At 33.6% G+C, this 21,932-nt stretch overlaps 1 long non-coding RNA gene across 2 annotated transcripts; it reads right to left on the bottom strand.

Moving 5' to 3' along the window:
- Window positions 1–998: 998 nt before the first annotated feature.
- LOC149794458 (uncharacterized) lies at window positions 999–21,840 on the bottom strand. Of its 2 annotated transcripts, none has more exons than XR_016423034.1 (3): window positions 13,931–21,840; window positions 8,121–11,139; window positions 999–5,329 (listed from the first exon to the last, which is right to left on the bottom strand). It is a non-coding gene; the product is annotated as an uncharacterized LOC149794458 (long non-coding RNA). The 2 variants fall into 2 exon arrangements; XR_016423033.1 differs by having other exon boundaries at window positions 8,121–16,949; window positions 19,741–21,840.
- Window positions 21,841–21,932: the final 92 nt, after the last annotated feature.

Raw genomic sequence — 21,932 nt, 5'->3', positions numbered from 1 at the left:
ACCCTAACAACAAGAGGTTATACCACTTTACGGCATGTTTGGGCGTCTTATTTAAAATAGCATTCAAATTAAATTACAGCAGCTGATGTGTCAGAGTATTAACATTCGGAAGAAAGGTGGCCTTTCTCTTTCTTTGATCATAGATAGTTCACTAAACTACTTTCATATTGCAAAGAACAGCACAATTAACAAGTCAGAATAATGCGTCACTACAATCATATTTAAAAAAATTATTTAAACCTTTTGTTAAAAAATCTTTAATGTGACAAAGAGCAGCTGAATAATTAGGACCCAAGGGTGCTTTATTTATATATTTGAAATTCTTAAACCAAATTATTAATTTTAATTGATTTGATAATGGTAAGAATTACAATAGATAAAAGTAAAATCTCCTGTAACATCTTTTGCCTCTGATTATTTCCACTTTTAGAGACAAAAGTTTTAAAGGATGCAAACCAGTTTTAAAGCTGGTGTTTTGGTGGTTTTTTATATATAAATACATTCAAATGTTGAGGTTCTGTACATTAACAATGCAAATTAAGCAGTGGAAAACAATTGTTCACTAAATTTAATCTTTCTAATCGCAAGTAAACATTTGTATCATGATACGATCATGATTTTCCACAGTTTGATTATTTCGGTTTTTGCGGCAAAATATGTTCCAAAATGAAGATCGTGATAAGAATAAGAACACCTTTAAGGAATGCTTAATTTCTTAATGTCATTTTACCGATAAACTATTTTTATGTGCTATTGATGTTGCTCTGAAATATTTTATTTTCGCGGGAGCTTATGTACAAGAGTATCACAGGAAAAGATACACGTCTGTGAGGTGCGTCAAAATGGGTGACGTACAATACAATCTTACAACCAGGGTTGGTCTGATGAAAGCTCGTTAAAAGAGTACGAGGGAATATATCATTGTCATTTCTGATCCTTACTAAAATAACTCATGTTTCCAAAGTAATGAGAGATATCACTAAGAAGTAGATTTCTTAAGGTATCACGGTACCAATTGTTTTTCCATATACCTCAATGCTAATGTTTTGTGAAATAAATATACTTTCTGTCCTACTTGGGCATGCATGTCACACGCTGTCATATAGAACAATGCTAGATTGTCAATTTGACAATGACATAACCAGGTACTCCATTGCATTTAAGAGAGATAACTCTACTGGAACTAGACAGGGGTAAGAGTTATCTAGTCACAACAAGCACATTTTCAGTCATGTGTACCATATTTTAAAAAAATCATAAAAAATACAAAATATGATCTAGATAGAAATTAACACAAACTCACATGTTGCCAAGAGGCTCAACTTTTTTTTAAGCCAAACAGAAAGTACAAGTCTTACATAATGCACCAATCACAGCTAGTTTTGTTCTTTAATTCTGAATACAATGTTCCATACACCTTAAGCTCCGCCCACCTGGACTTGCGCAATTGGTACCGTTATACCTATAGCAAACCTTAATTTTTCCAATAATCTGTGAAATAGTTCGGGACTGTATAAGTAACAAATATACTTAGTCTCACTTGTGAAAAACAATTTGATGAGGTACTAACCTATGTCTTATATGAATGTGTATAGAAATGTCATTGAGCTGTTTGAACTATTGTTTTCATACTTTTGCTTCACCATCAAAATCATCTTTTGAAATAAAATGAATTCTTTCAACTATGAGTTGTATCTTATTCATATCAGCAATTATTGAACTTCACATAGGTGATATGGGATAAATCACATTATATCATATTATGTAATAACTAGGTCAAAGGTCAATGTACCAAATAGTATGCACCTGTCCTACTTCAAAATGTACAATTCACCTAAAAGAAAGGAATTTATATTTGTTTGGTAGGTGCAGAACTTAACATCAGAGACAGGTGGACATGACCCAATCTTATTATAAAGTATAAGCTTTGACCACTTTACACTATCTACAGATACAAGAGGTCACTAACCACCAGTCCTCACACAAAGGTCCACCTACCCATCCTCTTTGTAACACAAATAGTAAGCTTTCCTTCTTTGTAATGTGAATAAAATTGTTTCAATAAGCCAGTCAGTCACCAAATATAGTAAATCGCAGCTTCTAAGTGGTTATGTTTGGATTGGGAGGTGAAATTAGGGGAATAAAATACAGAAAAATGCCAAATATAAACACTAAGTATAGCACATCAAATGGAGTTAAAAACAAGAGGAAAGTGTTTATCTAAAAGGGAGAGGTAGCTTATGATAAAGGAATTAAAGGTGGCAAAATCAGCAATGTGAAAAATGAGAAGTGAAAGTTTGATGACCTTACCTTGGACAAATATATGGGGCAGGGCCCAACAGGTCCAAGGACAGCCCAAAGGCAACTGTGCTATAACATCCCTTACAGAACCCAAATTTCAAGTGAAGTTGTGTTCATTTCCATCTAATATAAAAGGGTGAATAATTTAGATAATATAGATACATATAAAGTATATTTCTTCTACATAAGAATTTAATAATAATTGGCATAAGATAGAGAGAAACTTATCTCAGAGCCAAGCAGAACATACCTTATCAGTTTTTAAACTTGTAAACTTTACTGTGAGAAATTATCAAATTGCTTCTACTTACATTTGCATCAAGATTGAGGGCTAATATAATACTTCACAAATCTTCTCTTTATTTTCATAATCAGTCACAGAAAATGTGAGATTTTATTTCCTTGAAATGTTATGACTGGTGTAAGGGAGATAACTGAATGATATACATAAGGTGTGGTAACCTTGAATACATTATCCATGTAATATAGATGAGTTCATCAACAACCTGTATTAACTTCATTGCAATTAAATTATCTCAAAATACATTACTGACAAAGTGAGAACCTAACATTTAGACTCCTATGTTTAGTGGAGACCTCAAGAGTCATGTAATTTTAATTTCTAAGATGACACAGCTCTTTCATATCACATAGTTCATATTTTCTACAATGCTGGCATGTAGAGTGCAGCCTTCCATAACCATGCAGATATCATCTCATGCCAATTTGGATTCTTGCGATGGGATGCAAAGTTTCAAGAACAGTGTGGATTTGAATGGAATGAATATGCACTGTGTGACTAAAATGGTTATCATTCTGTAATGTTGGACCAAACATGGAAATTCCACAGGAGCAGCTTGACAGAAAGAAATAGGATTAATTGAAAGTCAATAGTAGATTATAATTGGGCTTATACAAGTGCCAATGGGAAATGCTGACTTAAGGAAACTGTTCTTGTTTGTTGGTATTCACTGCTACTTCAACAAAAGGGAATGCAAGAGAACTGAACTAACTACATGAACAATTTCAAAGCAGGAGAGTGTAAAAAAAAAAGGGACAATTAGAGCAGGACAATTCAAATCAAAATGGGAAGGAATACCAAATCCTTAATAAATTACCTAAAAATTACTCATGCCAGAACATCCCACATGGTACAAGTGATCTATCTACAAGTGTACTTAGAATGTTCTCTATCCTGGTTTATGGCATGCCTTATAAGAACAAGATAGTTGTTTTTGTACACATGATTTTTTCATCTTTTGCAGGTACAATAGCCAATATTTGGCCAAAATCAACTATATTATGTTTACATAACTTATTTTGTTGCATGCATTCCAATCTAGGAGGTAACAGCACATACATAAAGGCATCAGGTAACACAAGCCTATATCTATCATAGCTATAGTTATCAAAAGTACCCATCCAAAGCCATCTTGTGCTATTTTCTAAAGATTTCATACATTTTATTCTTAAAGAACTTTCAATATTTGACCAAAAGTGTTCAGCATACATTTGTTTTCCTACATCAAACTAGTATAGTTCATAAATGCCGCCCACATGTATGCGTTTCTATGGAAACACTGTGAGGCTATTCTTTCCTTTAGGTATCACGGTACCAATTGTTTTTCCATATACCTCAATGCTAATGTTTTGTGAAATAAATATACTTTCTGTCCTACTTGGGCATGCATGTCACACGCTGTCATATAGAACAATGCTAGATTGTCAATTTGACAATGACATAACCAGGTACTCCATTGCATTTAAGAGAGATAACTCTACTGGAACTAGACAGGGGTAAGAGTTATCTAGTCACAACAAGCACATTTTCAGTCATGTGTACCATATTTTAAAAAAATCATAAAAAATACAAAATATGATCTAGATAGAAATTAACACAAACTCACATGTTGCCAAGAGGCTCAACTTTTTTTTAAGCCAAACAGAAAGTACAAGTCTTACATAATGCACCAATCACAGCTAGTTTTGTTCTTTAATTCTGAATACAATGTTCCATACACCTTAAGCTCCGCCCACCTGGACTTGCGCAATTGGTACCGTTATACCTATAGCAAACCTTAATTTTTCCAATAATCTGTGAAATAGTTCGGGACTGTATAAGTAACAAATATACTTAGTCTCACTTGTGAAAAACAATTTGATGAGGTACTAACCTATGTCTTATATGAATGTGTATAGAAATGTCATTGAGCTGTTTGAACTATTGTTTTCATACTTTTGCTTCACCATCAAAATCATCTTTTGAAATAAAATGAATTCTTTCAACTATGAGTTGTATCTTATTCATATCAGCAATTATTGAACTTCACATAGGTGATATGGGATAAATCACATTATATCATATTATGTAATAACTAGGTCAAAGGTCAATGTACCAAATAGTATGCACCTGTCCTACTTCAAAATGTACAATTCACCTAAAAGAAAGGAATTTATATTTGTTTGGTAGGTGCAGAACTTAACATCAGAGACAGGTGGACATGACCCAATCTTATTATAAAGTATAAGCTTTGACCACTTTACACTATCTACAGATACAAGAGGTCACTAACCACCAGTCCTCACACAAAGGTCCACCTACCCATCCTCTTTGTAACACAAATAGTAAGCTTTCCTTCTTTGTAATGTGAATAAAATTGTTTCAATAAGCCAGTCAGTCACCAAATATAGTAAATCGCAGCTTCTAAGTGGTTATGTTTGGATTGGGAGGTGAAATTAGGGGAATAAAATACAGAAAAATGCCAAATATAAACACTAAGTATAGCACATCAAATGGAGTTAAAAACAAGAGGAAAGTGTTTATCTAAAAGGGAGAGGTAGCTTATGATAAAGGAATTAAAGGTGGCAAAATCAGCAATGTGAAAAATGAGAAGTGAAAGTTTGATGACCTTACCTTGGACAAATATATGGGGCAGGGCCCAACAGGTCCAAGGACAGCCCAAAGGCAACTGTGCTATAACATCCCTTACAGAACCCAAATTTCAAGTGAAGTTGTGTTCATTTCCATCTAATATAAAAGGGTGAATAATTTAGATAATATAGATACATATAAAGTATATTTCTTCTACATAAGAATTTAATAATAATTGGCATAAGATAGAGAGAAACTTATCTCAGAGCCAAGCAGAACATACCTTATCAGTTTTTAAACTTGTAAACTTTACTGTGAGAAATTATCAAATTGCTTCTACTTACATTTGCATCAAGATTGAGGGCTAATATAATACTTCACAAATCTTCTCTTTATTTTCATAATCAGTCACAGAAAATGTGAGATTTTATTTCCTTGAAATGTTATGACTGGTGTAAGGGAGATAACTGAATGATATACATAAGGTGTGGTAACCTTGAATACATTATCCATGTAATATAGATGAGTTCATCAACAACCTGTATTAACTTCATTGCAATTAAATTATCTCAAAATACATTACTGACAAAGTGAGAACCTAACATTTAGACTCCTATGTTTAGTGGAGACCTCAAGAGTCATGTAATTTTAATTTCTAAGATGACACAGCTCTTTCATATCACATAGTTCATATTTTCTACAATGCTGGCATGTAGAGTGCAGCCTTCCATAACCATGCAGATATCATCTCATGCCAATTTGGATTCTTGCGATGGGATGCAAAGTTTCAAGAACAGTGTGGATTTGAATGGAATGAATATGCACTGTGTGACTAAAATGGTTATCATTCTGTAATGTTGGACCAAACATGGAAATTCCACAGGAGCAGCTTGACAGAAAGAAATAGGATTAATTGAAAGTCAATAGTAGATTATAATTGGGCTTATACAAGTGCCAATGGGAAATGCTGACTTAAGGAAACTGTTCTTGTTTGTTGGTATTCACTGCTACTTCAACAAAAGGGAATGCAAGAGAACTGAACTAACTACATGAACAATTTCAAAGCAGGAGAGTGTAAAAAAAAAAGGGACAATTAGAGCAGGACAATTCAAATCAAAATGGGAAGGAATACCAAATCCTTAATAAATTACCTAAAAATTACTCATGCCAGAACATCCCACATGGTACAAGTGATCTATCTACAAGTGTACTTAGAATGTTCTCTATCCTGGTTTATGGCATGCCTTATAAGAACAAGATAGTTGTTTTTGTACACATGATTTTTTCATCTTTTGCAGGTACAATAGCCAATATTTGGCCAAAATCAACTATATTATGTTTACATAACTTATTTTGTTGCATGCATTCCAATCTAGGAGGTAACAGCACATACATAAAGGCATCAGGTAACACAAGCCTATATCTATCATAGCTATAGTTATCAAAAGTACCCATCCAAAGCCATCTTGTGCTATTTTCTAAAGATTTCATACATTTTATTCTTAAAGAACTTTCAATATTTGACCAAAAGTGTTCAGCATACATTTGTTTTCCTACATCAAACTAGTAGAGTTCATAAATGCCGCCCACATGTATGCGTTTCTATGGAAACACTGTGAGGCTATTCTTTCCTTTAGGTATCACGGTACCAATTGTTTTTCCATATACCTCAATGCTAATGTTTTGTGAAATAAATATACTTTCTGTCCTACTTGGGCATGCATGTCACACGCTGTCATATAGAACAATGCTAGATTGTCAATTTGACAATGACATAACCAGGTACTCCATTGCATTTAAGAGAGATAACTCTACTGGAACTAGACAGGGGTAAGAGTTATCTAGTCACAACAAGCACATTTTCAGTCATGTGTACCATATTTTAAAAAAATCATAAAAAATACAAAATATGATCTAGATAGAAATTAACACAAACTCACATGTTGCCAAGAGGCTCAACTTTTTTTTAAGCCAAACAGAAAGTACAAGTCTTACATAATGCACCAATCACAGCTAGTTTTGTTCTTTAATTCTGAATACAATGTTCCATACACCTTAAGCTCCGCCCACCTGGACTTGCGCAATTGGTACCGTTATACCTATAGCAAACCTTAATTTTTCCAATAATCTGTGAAATAGTTCGGGACTGTATAAGTAACAAATATACTTAGTCTCACTTGTGAAAAACAATTTGATGAGGTACTAACCTATGTCTTATATGAATGTGTATAGAAATGTCATTGAGCTGTTTGAACTATTGTTTTCATACTTTTGCTTCACCATCAAAATCATCTTTTGAAATAAAATGAATTCTTTCAACTATGAGTTGTATCTTATTCATATCAGCAATTATTGAACTTCACATAGGTGATATGGGATAAATCACATTATATCATATTATGTAATAACTAGGTCAAAGGTCAATGTACCAAATAGTATGCACCTGTCCTACTTCAAAATGTACAATTCACCTAAAAGAAAGGAATTTATATTTGTTTGGTAGGTGCAGAACTTAACATCAGAGACAGGTGGACATGACCCAATCTTATTATAAAGTATAAGCTTTGACCACTTTACACTATCTACAGATACAAGAGGTCACTAACCACCAGTCCTCACACAAAGGTCCACCTACCCATCCTCTTTGTAACACAAATAGTAAGCTTTCCTTCTTTGTAATGTGAATAAAATTGTTTCAATAAGCCAGTCAGTCACCAAATATAGTAAATCGCAGCTTCTAAGTGGTTATGTTTGGATTGGGAGGTGAAATTAGGGGAATAAAATACAGAAAAATGCCAAATATAAACACTAAGTATAGCACATCAAATGGAGTTAAAAACAAGAGGAAAGTGTTTATCTAAAAGGGAGAGGTAGCTTATGATAAAGGAATTAAAGGTGGCAAAATCAGCAATGTGAAAAATGAGAAGTGAAAGTTTGATGACCTTACCTTGGACAAATATATGGGGCAGGGCCCAACAGGTCCAAGGACAGCCCAAAGGCAACTGTGCTATAACATCCCTTACAGAACCCAAATTTCAAGTGAAGTTGTGTTCATTTCCATCTAATATAAAAGGGTGAATAATTTAGATAATATAGATACATATAAAGTATATTTCTTCTACATAAGAATTTAATAATAATTGGCATAAGATAGAGAGAAACTTATCTCAGAGCCAAGCAGAACATACCTTATCAGTTTTTAAACTTGTAAACTTTACTGTGAGAAATTATCAAATTGCTTCTACTTACATTTGCATCAAGATTGAGGGCTAATATAATACTTCACAAATCTTCTCTTTATTTTCATAATCAGTCACAGAAAATGTGAGATTTTATTTCCTTGAAATGTTATGACTGGTGTAAGGGAGATAACTGAATGATATACATAAGGTGTGGTAACCTTGAATACATTATCCATGTAATATAGATGAGTTCATCAACAACCTGTATTAACTTCATTGCAATTAAATTATCTCAAAATACATTACTGACAAAGTGAGAACCTAACATTTAGACTCCTATGTTTAGTGGAGACCTCAAGAGTCATGTAATTTTAATTTCTAAGATGACACAGCTCTTTCATATCACATAGTTCATATTTTCTACAATGCTGGCATGTAGAGTGCAGCCTTCCATAACCATGCAGATATCATCTCATGCCAATTTGGATTCTTGCGATGGGATGCAAAGTTTCAAGAACAGTGTGGATTTGAATGGAATGAATATGCACTGTGTGACTAAAATGGTTATCATTCTGTAATGTTGGACCAAACATGGAAATTCCACAGGAGCAGCTTGACAGAAAGAAATAGGATTAATTGAAAGTCAATAGTAGATTATAATTGGGCTTATACAAGTGCCAATGGGAAATGCTGACTTAAGGAAACTGTTCTTGTTTGTTGGTATTCACTGCTACTTCAACAAAAGGGAATGCAAGAGAACTGAACTAACTACATGAACAATTTCAAAGCAGGAGAGTGTAAAAAAAAAAGGGACAATTAGAGCAGGACAATTCAAATCAAAATGGGAAGGAATACCAAATCCTTAATAAATTACCTAAAAATTACTCATGCCAGAACATCCCACATGGTACAAGTGATCTATCTACAAGTGTACTTAGAATGTTCTCTATCCTGGTTTATGGCATGCCTTATAAGAACAAGATAGTTGTTTTTGTACACATGATTTTTTCATCTTTTGCAGGTACAATAGCCAATATTTGGCCAAAATCAACTATATTATGTTTACATAACTTATTTTGTTGCATGCATTCCAATCTAGGAGGTAACAGCACATACATAAAGGCATCAGGTAACACAAGCCTATATCTATCATAGCTATAGTTATCAAAAGTACCCATCCAAAGCCATCTTGTGCTATTTTCTAAAGATTTCATACATTTTATTCTTAAAGAACTTTCAATATTTGACCAAAAGTGTTCAGCATACATTTGTTTTCCTACATCAAACTAGTATAGTTCATAAATGCCGCCCACATGTATGCGTTTCTATGGAAACACTGTGAGGCTATTCTTTCCTTTAGGTATCACGGTACCAATTGTTTTTCCATATACCTCAATGCTAATGTTTTGTGAAATAAATATACTTTCTGTCCTACTTGGGCATGCATGTCACACGCTGTCATATAGAACAATGCTAGATTGTCAATTTGACAATGACATAACCAGGTACTCCATTGCATTTAAGAGAGATAACTCTACTGGAACTAGACAGGGGTAAGAGTTATCTAGTCACAACAAGCACATTTTCAGTCATGTGTACCATATTTTAAAAAAATCATAAAAAATACAAAATATGATCTAGATAGAAATTAACACAAACTCACATGTTGCCAAGAGGCTCAACTTTTTTTTAAGCCAAACAGAAAGTACAAGTCTTACATAATGCACCAATCACAGCTAGTTTTGTTCTTTAATTCTGAATACAATGTTCCATACACCTTAAGCTCCGCCCACCTGGACTTGCGCAATTGGTACCGTTATACCTATAGCAAACCTTAATTTTTCCAATAATCTGTGAAATAGTTCGGGACTGTATAAGTAACAAATATACTTAGTCTCACTTGTGAAAAACAATTTGATGAGGTACTAACCTATGTCTTATATGAATGTGTATAGAAATGTCATTGAGCTGTTTGAACTATTGTTTTCATACTTTTGCTTCACCATCAAAATCATCTTTTGAAATAAAATGAATTCTTTCAACTATGAGTTGTATCTTATTCATATCAGCAATTATTGAACTTCACATAGGTGATATGGGATAAATCACATTATATCATATTATGTAATAACTAGGTCAAAGGTCAATGTACCAAATAGTATGCACCTGTCCTACTTCAAAATGTACAATTCACCTAAAAGAAAGGAATTTATATTTGTTTGGTAGGTGCAGAACTTAACATCAGAGACAGGTGGACATGACCCAATCTTATTATAAAGTATAAGCTTTGACCACTTTACACTATCTACAGATACAAGAGGTCACTAACCACCAGTCCTCACACAAAGGTCCACCTACCCATCCTCTTTGTAACACAAATAGTAAGCTTTCCTTCTTTGTAATGTGAATAAAATTGTTTCAATAAGCCAGTCAGTCACCAAATATAGTAAATCGCAGCTTCTAAGTGGTTATGTTTGGATTGGGAGGTGAAATTAGGGGAATAAAATACAGAAAAATGCCAAATATAAACACTAAGTATAGCACATCAAATGGAGTTAAAAACAAGAGGAAAGTGTTTATCTAAAAGGGAGAGGTAGCTTATGATAAAGGAATTAAAGGTGGCAAAATCAGCAATGTGAAAAATGAGAAGTGAAAGTTTGATGACCTTACCTTGGACAAATATATGGGGCAGGGCCCAACAGGTCCAAGGACAGCCCAAAGGCAACTGTGCTATAACATCCCTTACAGAACCCAAATTTCAAGTGAAGTTGTGTTCATTTCCATCTAATATAAAAGGGTGAATAATTTAGATAATATAGATACATATAAAGTATATTTCTTCTACATAAGAATTTAATAATAATTGGCATAAGATAGAGAGAAACTTATCTCAGAGCCAAGCAGAACATACCTTATCAGTTTTTAAACTTGTAAACTTTACTGTGAGAAATTATCAAATTGCTTCTACTTACATTTGCATCAAGATTGAGGGCTAATATAATACTTCACAAATCTTCTCTTTATTTTCATAATCAGTCACAGAAAATGTGAGATTTTATTTCCTTGAAATGTTATGACTGGTGTAAGGGAGATAACTGAATGATATACATAAGGTGTGGTAACCTTGAATACATTATCCATGTAATATAGATGAGTTCATCAACAACCTGTATTAACTTCATTGCAATTAAATTATCTCAAAATACATTACTGACAAAGTGAGAACCTAACATTTAGACTCCTATGTTTAGTGGAGACCTCAAGAGTCATGTAATTTTAATTTCTAAGATGACACAGCTCTTTCATATCACATAGTTCATATTTTCTACAATGCTGGCATGTAGAGTGCAGCCTTCCATAACCATGCAGATATCATCTCATGCCAATTTGGATTCTTGCGATGGGATGCAAAGTTTCAAGAACAGTGTGGATTTGAATGGAATGAATATGCACTGTGTGACTAAAATGGTTATCATTCTGTAATGTTGGACCAAACATGGAAATTCCACAGGAGCAGCTTGACAGAAAGAAATAGGATTAATTGAAAGTCAATAGTAGATTATAATTGGGCTTATACAAGTGCCAATGGGAAATGCTGACTTAAGGAAACTGTTCTTGTTTGTTGGTATTCACTGCTACTTCAACAAAAGGGAATGCAAGAGAACTGAACTAACTACATGAACAATTTCAAAGCAGGAGAGTGTAAAAAAAAAAGGGACAATTAGAGCAGGACAATTCAAATCAAAATGGGAAGGAATACCAAATCCTTAATAAATTACCTAAAAATTACTCATGCCAGAACATCCCACATGGTACAAGTGATCTATCTACAAGTGTACTTAGAATGTTCTCTATCCTGGTTTATGGCATGCCTTATAAGAACAAGATAGTTGTTTTTGTACACATGATTTTTTCATCTTTTGCAGGTACAATAGCCAATATTTGGCCAAAATCAACTATATTATGTTTACATAACTTATTTTGTTGCATGCATTCCAATCTAGGAGGTAACAGCACATACATAAAGGCATCAGGTAACACAAGCCTATATCTATCATAGCTATAGTTATCAAAAGTACCCATCCAAAGCCATCTTGTGCTATTTTCTAAAGATTTCATACATTTTATTCTTAAAGAACTTTCAATATTTGACCAAAAGTGTTCAGCATACATTTGTTTTCCTACATCAAACTAGTATAGTTCATAAATGCCGCCCACATGTATGCGTTTCTATGGAAACACTGTGAGGCTATTCTTTCCTTTAGGTATCACGGTACCAATTGTTTTTCCATATACCTCAATGCTAATGTTTTGTGAAATAAATATACTTTCTGTCCTACTTGGGCATGCATGTCACACGCTGTCATATAGAACAATGCTAGATTGTCAATTTGACAATGACATAACCAGGTACTCCATTGCATTTAAGAGAGATAACTCTACTGGAACTAGACAGGGGTAAGAGTTATCTAGTCACAACAAGCACATTTTCAGTCATGTGTACCATATTTTAAAAAAATCATAAAAAATACAAAATATGATCTAGATAGAAATTAACACAAACTCACATGTTGCCAAGAGGCTCAACTTTTTTTTAAGCCAAACAGAAAGTACAAGTCTTACATAATGCACCAATCACAGCTAGTTTTGTTCTTTAATTCTGAATACAATGTTCCATACACCTTAAGCTCCGCCCACCTGGACTTGCGCAATTGGTACCGTTATACCTATAGCAAACCTTAATTTTTCCAATAATCTGTGAAATAGTTCGGGACTGTATAAGTAACAAATATACTTAGTCTCACTTGTGAAAAACAATTTGATGAGGTACTAACCTATGTCTTATATGAATGTGTATAGAAATGTCATTGAGCTGTTTGAACTATTGTTTTCATACTTTTGCTTCACCATCAAAATCATCTTTTGAAATAAAATGAATTCTTTCAACTATGAGTTGTATCTTATTCATATCAGCAATTATTGAACTTCACATAGGTGATATGGGATAAATCACATTATATCATATTATGTAATAACTAGGTCAAAGGTCAATGTACCAAATAGTATGCACCTGTCCTACTTCAAAATGTACAATTCACCTAAAAGAAAGGAATTTATATTTGTTTGGTAGGTGCAGAACTTAACATCAGAGACAGGTGGACATGACCCAATCTTATTATAAAGTATAAGCTTTGACCACTTTACACTATCTACAGATACAAGAGGTCACTAACCACCAGTCCTCACACAAAGGTCCACCTACCCATCCTCTTTGTAACACAAATAGTAAGCTTTCCTTCTTTGTAATGTGAATAAAATTGTTTCAATAAGCCAGTCAGTCACCAAATATAGTAAATCGCAGCTTCTAAGTGGTTATGTTTGGATTGGGAGGTGAAATTAGGGGAATAAAATACAGAAAAATGCCAAATATAAACACTAAGTATAGCACATCAAATGGAGTTAAAAACAAGAGGAAAGTGTTTATCTAAAAGGGAGAGGTAGCTTATGATAAAGGAATTAAAGGTGGCAAAATCAGCAATGTGAAAAATGAGAAGTGAAAGTTTGATGACCTTACCTTGGACAAATATATGGGGCAGGGCCCAACAGGTCCAAGGACAGCCCAAAGGCAACTGTGCTATAACATCCCTTACAGAACCCAAATTTCAAGTGAAGTTGTGTTCATTTCCATCTAATATAAAAGGGTGAATAATTTAGATAATATAGATACATATAAAGTATATTTCTTCTACATAAGAATTTAATAATAATTGGCATAAGATAGAGAGAAACTTATCTCAGAGCCAAGCAGAACATACCTTATCAGTTTTTAAACTTGTAAACTTTACTGTGAGAAATTATCAAATTGCTTCTACTTACATTTGCATCAAGATTGAGGGCTAATATAATACTTCACAAATCTTCTCTTTATTTTCATAATCAGTCACAGAAAATGTGAGATTTTATTTCCTTGAAATGTTATGACTGGTGTAAGGGAGATAACTGAATGATATACATAAGGTGTGGTAACCTTGAATACATTATCCATGTAATATAGATGAGTTCATCAACAACCTGTATTAACTTCATTGCAATTAAATTATCTCAAAATACATTACTGACAAAGTGAGAACCTAACATTTAGACTCCTATGTTTAGTGGAGACCTCAAGAGTCATGTAATTTTAATTTCTAAGATGACACAGCTCTTTCATATCACATAGTTCATATTTTCTACAATGCTGGCATGTAGAGTGCAGCCTTCCATAACCATGCAGATATCATCTCATGCCAATTTGGATTCTTGCGATGGGATGCAAAGTTTCAAGAACAGTGTGGATTTGAATGGAATGAATATGCACTGTGTGACTAAAATGGTTATCATTCTGTAATGTTGGACCAAACATGGAAATTCCACAGGAGCAGCTTGACAGAAAGAAATAGGATTAATTGAAAGTCAATAGTAGATTATAATTGGGCTTATACAAGTGCCAATGGGAAATGCTGACTTAAGGAAACTGTTCTTGTTTGTTGGTATTCACTGCTACTTCAACAAAAGGGAATGCAAGAGAACTGAACTAACTACATGAACAATTTCAAAGCAGGAGAGTGTAAAAAAAAAAGGGACAATTAGAGCAGGACAATTCAAATCAAAATGGGAAGGAATACCAAATCCTTAATAAATTACCTAAAAATTACTCATGCCAGAACATCCCACATGGTACAAGTGATCTATCTACAAGTGTACTTAGAATGTTCTCTATCCTGGTTTATGGCATGCCTTATAAGAACAAGATAGTTGTTTTTGTACACATGATTTTTTCATCTTTTGCAGGTACAATAGCCAATATTTGGCCAAAATCAACTATATTATGTTTACATAACTTATTTTGTTGCATGCATTCCAATCTAGGAGGTAACAGCACATACATAAAGGCATCAGGTAACACAAGCCTATATCTATCATAGCTATAGTTATCAAAAGTACCCATCCAAAGCCATCTTGTGCTATTTTCTAAAGATTTCATACATTTTATTCTTAAAGAACTTTCAATATTTGACCAAAAGTGTTCAGCATACATTTGTTTTCCTACATCAAACTAGTATAGTTCATAAATGCCGCCCACATGTATGCGTTTCTATGGAAACACTGTGAGGCTATTCTTTCCTTTAGGTATCACGGTACCAATTGTTTTTCCATATACCTCAATGCTAATGTTTTGTGAAATAAATATACTTTCTGTCCTACTTGGGCATGCATGTCACACGCTGTCATATAGAACAATGCTAGATTGTCAATTTGACAATGACATAACCAGGTACTCCATTGCATTTAAGAGAGATAACTCTACTGGAACTAGACAGGGGTAAGAGTTATCTAGTCACAACAAGCACATTTTCAGTCATGTGTACCATATTTTAAAAAAATCATAAAAAATACAAAATATGATCTAGATAGAAATTAACACAAACTCACATGTTGCCAAGAGGCTCAACTTTTTTTTAAGCCAAACAGAAAGTACAAGTCTTACATAATGCACCAATCACAGCTAGTTTTGTTCTTTAATTCTGAATACAATGTTCCATACACCTTAAGCTCCGCCCACCTGGACTTGCGCAATTGGTACCGTTATACCTATAGCAAACCTTAATTTTTCCAATAATCTGTGAAATAGTTCGGGACTGTATAAGTAACAAATATACTTAGTCTCACTTGTGAAAAACAATTTGATGAGGTACTAACCTATGTCTTATATGAATGTGTATAGAAATGTCATTGAGCTGTTTGAACTATTGTTTTCATACTTTTGCTTCACCATCAAAATCATCTTTTGAAATAAAATGAATTCTTTCAACTATGAGTTGTATCTTATTCATATCAGCAATTATTGAACTTCACATAGGTGATATGGGATAAATCACATTATATCATATTATGTAATAACTAGGTCAAAGGTCAATGTACCAAATAGTATGCACCTGTCCTACTTCAAAATGTACAATTCACCTAAAAGAAAGGAATTTATATTTGTTTGGTAGGTGCAGAACTTAACATCAGAGACAGGTGGACATGACCCAATCTTATTATAAAGTATAAGCTTTGACCACTTTACACTATCTACAGATACAAGAGGTCACTAACCACCAGTCCTCACACAAAGGTCCACCTACCCATCCTCTTTGTAACACAAATAGTAAGCTTTCCTTCTTTGTAATGTGAATAAAATTGTTTCAATAAGCCAGTCAGTCACCAAATATAGTAAATCGCAGCTTCTAAGTGGTTATGTTTGGATTGGGAGGTGAAATTAGGGGAATAAAATACAGAAAAATGCCAAATATAAACACTAAGTATAGCACATCAAATGGAGTTAAAAACAAGAGGAAAGTGTTTATCTAAAAGGGAGAGGTAGCTTATGATAAAGGAATTAAAGGTGGCAAAATCAGCAATGTGAAAAATGAGAAGTGAAAGTTTGATGACCTTACCTTGGACAAATATATGGGGCAGGGCCCAACAGGTCCAAGGACAGCCCAAAGGCAACTGTGCTATAACATCCCTTACAGAACCCAAATTTCAAGTGAAGTTGTGTTCATTTCCATCTAATATAAAAGGGTGAATAATTTAGATAATATAGATACATATAAAGTATATTTCTTCTACATAAGAATTTAATAATAATTGGCATAAGATAGAGAGAAACTTATCTCAGAGCCAAGCAGAACATACCTTATCAGTTTTTAAACTTGTAAACTTTACTGTGAGAAATTATCAAATTGCTTCTACTTACATTTGCATCAAGATTGAGGGCTAATATAATACTTCACAAATCTTCTCTTTATTTTCATAATCAGTCACAGAAAATGTGAGATTTTATTTCCTTGAAATGTTATGACTGGTGTAAGGGAGATAACTGAATGATATACATAAGGTGTGGTAACCTTGAATACATTATCCATGTAATATAGATGAGTTCATCAACAACCTGTATTAACTTCATTGCAATTAAATTATCTCAAAATACATTACTGACAAAGTGAGAACCTAACATTTAGACTCCTATGTTTAGTGGAGACCTCAAGAGTCATGTAATTTTAATTTCTAAGATGACACAGCTCTTTCATATCACATAGTTCATATTTTCTACAATGCTGGCATGTAGAGTGCAGCCTTCCATAACCATGCAGATATCATCTCATGCCAATTTGGATTCTTGCGATGGGATGCAAAGTTTCAAGAACAGTGTGGATTTGAATGGAATGAATATGCACTGTGTGACTAAAATGGTTATCATTCTGTAATGTTGGACCAAACATGGAAATTCCACAGGAGCAGCTTGACAGAAAGAAATAGGATTAATTGAAAGTCAATAGTAGATTATAATTGGGCTTATACAAGTGCCAATGGGAAATGCTGACTTAAGGAAACTGTTCTTGTTTGTTGGTATTCACTGCTACTTCAACAAAAGGGAATGCAAGAGAACTGAACTAACTACATGAACAATTTCAAAGCAGGAGAGTGTAAAAAAAAAAGGGACAATTAGAGCAGGACAATTCAAATCAAAATGGGAAGGAATACCAAATCCTTAATAAATTACCTAAAAATTACTCATGCCAGAACATCCCACATGGTACAAGTGATCTATCTACAAGTGTACTTAGAATGTTCTCTATCCTGGTTTATGGCATGCCTTATAAGAACAAGATAGTTGTTTTTGTACACATGATTTTTTCATCTTTTGCAGGTACAATAGCCAATATTTGGCCAAAATCAACTATATTATGTTTACATAACTTATTTTGTTGCATGCATTCCAATCTAGGAGGTAACAGCACATACATAAAGGCATCAGGTAACACAAGCCTATATCTATCATAGCTATAGTTATCAAAAGTACCCATCCAAAGCCATCTTGTGCTATTTTCTAAAGATTTCATACATTTTATTCTTAAAGAACTTTCAATATTTGACCAAAAGTGTTCAGCATACATTTGTTTTCCTACATCAAACTAGTATAGTTCATAAATGCCGCCCACATGTATGCGTTTCTATGGAAACACTGTGAGGCTATTCTTTCCTTTAGGTATCACGGTACCAATTGTTTTTCCATATACCTCAATGCTAATGTTTTGTGAAATAAATATACTTTCTGTCCTACTTGGGCATGCATGTCACACGCTGTCATATAGAACAATGCTAGATTGTCAATTTGACAATGACATAACCAGGTACTCCATTGCATTTAAGAGAGATAACTCTACTGGAACTAGACAGGGGTAAGAGTTATCTAGTCACAACAAGCACATTTTCAGTCATGTGTACCATATTTTAAAAAAATCATAAAAAATACAAAATATGATCTAGATAGAAATTAACACAAACTCACATGTTGCCAAGAGGCTCAACTTTTTTTTAAGCCAAACAGAAAGTACAAGTCTTACATAATGCACCAATCACAGCTAGTTTTGTTCTTTAATTCTGAATACAATGTTCCATACACCTTAAGCTCCGCCCACCTGGACTTGCGCAATTGGTACCGTTATACCTATAGCAAACCTTAATTTTTCCAATAATCTGTGAAATAGTTCGGGACTGTATAAGTAACAAATATACTTAGTCTCACTTGTGAAAAACAATTTGATGAGGTACTAACCTATGTCTTATATGAATGTGTATAGAAATGTCATTGAGCTGTTTGAACTATTGTTTTCATACTTTTGCTTCACCATCAAAATCATCTTTTGAAATAAAATGAATTCTTTCAACTATGAGTTGTATCTTATTCATATCAGCAATTATTGAACTTCACATAGGTGATATGGGATAAATCACATTATATCATATTATGTAATAACTAGGTCAAAGGTCAATGTACCAAATAGTATGCACCTGTCCTACTTCAAAATGTACAATTCACCTAAAAGAAAGGAATTTATATTTGTTTGGTAGGTGCAGAACTTAACATCAGAGACAGGTGGACATGACCCAATCTTATTATAAAGTATAAGCTTTGACCACTTTACACTATCTACAGATACAAGAGGTCACTAACCACCAGTCCTCACACAAAGGTCCACCTACCCATCCTCTTTGTAACACAAATAGTAAGCTTTCCTTCTTTGTAATGTGAATAAAATTGTTTCAATAAGCCAGTCAGTCACCAAATATAGTAAATCGCAGCTTCTAAGTGGTTATGTTTGGATTGGGAGGTGAAATTAGGGGAATAAAATACAGAAAAATGCCAAATATAAACACTAAGTATAGCACATCAAATGGAGTTAAAAACAAGAGGAAAGTGTTTATCTAAAAGGGAGAGGTAGCTTATGATAAAGGAATTAAAGGTGGCAAAATCAGCAATGTGAAAAATGAGAAGTGAAAGTTTGATGACCTTACCTTGGACAAATATATGGGGCAGGGCCCAACAGGTCCAAGGACAGCCCAAAGGCAACTGTGCTATAACATCCCTTACAGAACCCAAATTTCAAGTGAAGTTGTGTTCATTTCCATCTAATATAAAAGGGTGAATAATTTAGATAATATAGATACATATAAAGTATATTTCTTCTACATAAGAATTTAATAATAATTGGCATAAGATAGAGAGAAACTTATCTCAGAGCCAAGCAGAACATACCTTATCAGTTTTTAAACTTGTAAACTTTACTGTGAGAAATTATCAAATTGCTTCTACTTACATTTGCATCAAGATTGAGGGCTAATATAATACTTCACAAATCTTCTCTTTATTTTCATAATCAGTCACAGAAAATGTGAGATTTTATTTCCTTGAAATGTTATGACTGGTGTAAGGGAGATAACTGAATGATATACATAAGGTGTGGTAACCTTGAATACATTATCCATGTAATATAGATGAGTTCATCAACAACCTGTATTAACTTCATTGCAATTAAATTATCTCAAAATACATTACTGACAAAGTGAGAACCTAACATTTAGACTCCTATGTTTAGTGGAGACCTCAAGAGTCATGTAATTTTAATTTCTAAGATGACACAGCTCTTTCATATCACATAGTTCATATTTTCTACAATGCTGGCATGTAGAGTGCAGCCTTCCATAACCATGCAGATATCATCTCATGCCAATTTGGATTCTTGCGATGGGATGCAAAGTTTCAAGAACAGTGTGGATTTGAATGGAATGAATATGCACTGTGTGACTAAAATGGTTATCATTCTGTAATGTTGGACCAAACATGGAAATTCCACAGGAGCAGCTTGACAGAAAGAAATAGGATTAATTGAAAGTCAATAGTAGATTATAATTGGGCTTATACAAGTGCCAATGGGAAATGCTGACTTAAGGAAACTGTTCTTGTTTGTTGGTATTCACTGCTACTTCAACAAAAGGGAATGCAAGAGAACTGAACTAACTACATGAACAATTTCAAAGCAGGAGAGTGTAAAAAAAAAGGGACAATTAGAGCAGGACAATTCAAATCAAAATGGGAAGGAATACCAAATCCTTAATAAATTACCTAAAAATTACTCATGCCAGAACATCCCACATGGTACAAGTGATCTATCTACAAGTGTACTTAGAATGTTCTCTATCCTGGTTTATGGCATGCCTTATAAGAACAAGATAGTTGTTTTTGTACACATGATTTTTTCATCTTTTGCAGGTACAATAGCCAATATTTGGCCAAAATCAACTATATTATGTTTACATAACTTATTTTGTTGCATGCATTCCAATCTAGGAGGTAACAGCACATACATAAAGGCATCAGGTAACACAAGCCTATATCTATCATAGCTATAGTTATCAAAAGTACCCATCCAAAGCCATCTTGTGCTATTTTCTAAAGATTTCATACATTTTATTCTTAAAGAACTTTCAATATTTGACCAAAAGTGTTCAGCATACATTTGTTTTCCTACATCAAACTAGTATAGTTCATAAATGCCGCCCACATGTATGCGTTTCTATGGAAACACTGTGAGGCTATTCTTTCCTTTAGGTATCACGGTACCAATTGTTTTTCCATATACCTCAATGCTAATGTTTTGTGAAATAAATATACTTTCTGTCCTACTTGGGCATGCATGTCACACGCTGTCATATAGAACAATGCTAGATTGTCAATTTGACAATGACATAACCAGGTACTCCATTGCATTTAAGAGAGATAACTCTACTGGAACTAGACAGGGGTAAGAGTTATCTAGTCACAACAAGCACATTTTCAGTCATGTGTACCATATTTTAAAAAAATCATAAAAAATACAAAATATGATCTAGATAGAAATTAACACAAACTCACATGTTGCCAAGAGGCTCAACTTTTTTTTAAGCCAAACAGAAAGTACAAGTCTTACATAATGCACCAATCACAGCTAGTTTTGTTCTTTAATTCTGAATACAATGTTCCATACACCTTAAGCTCCGCCCACCTGGACTTGCGCAATTGGTACCGTTATACCTATAGCAAACCTTAATTTTTCCAATAATCTGTGAAATAGTTCGGGACTGTATAAGTAACAAATATACTTAGTCTCACTTGTGAAAAACAATTTGATGAGGTACTAACCTATGTCTTATATGAATGTGTATAGAAA

Source organism: Sinohyriopsis cumingii, chromosome 8, assembly GCF_028554795.1.
Source record: "Sinohyriopsis cumingii isolate HCF-2022 chromosome 8, ASM2855479v2, whole genome shotgun sequence".
Taxonomy (NCBI): domain Eukaryota; kingdom Metazoa; phylum Mollusca; class Bivalvia; order Unionida; family Unionidae; genus Sinohyriopsis; species Sinohyriopsis cumingii.
The sequence above is the reverse complement of the archived record's forward strand: the minus strand, read 5'-3'. Positions and strand labels throughout refer to the sequence as shown.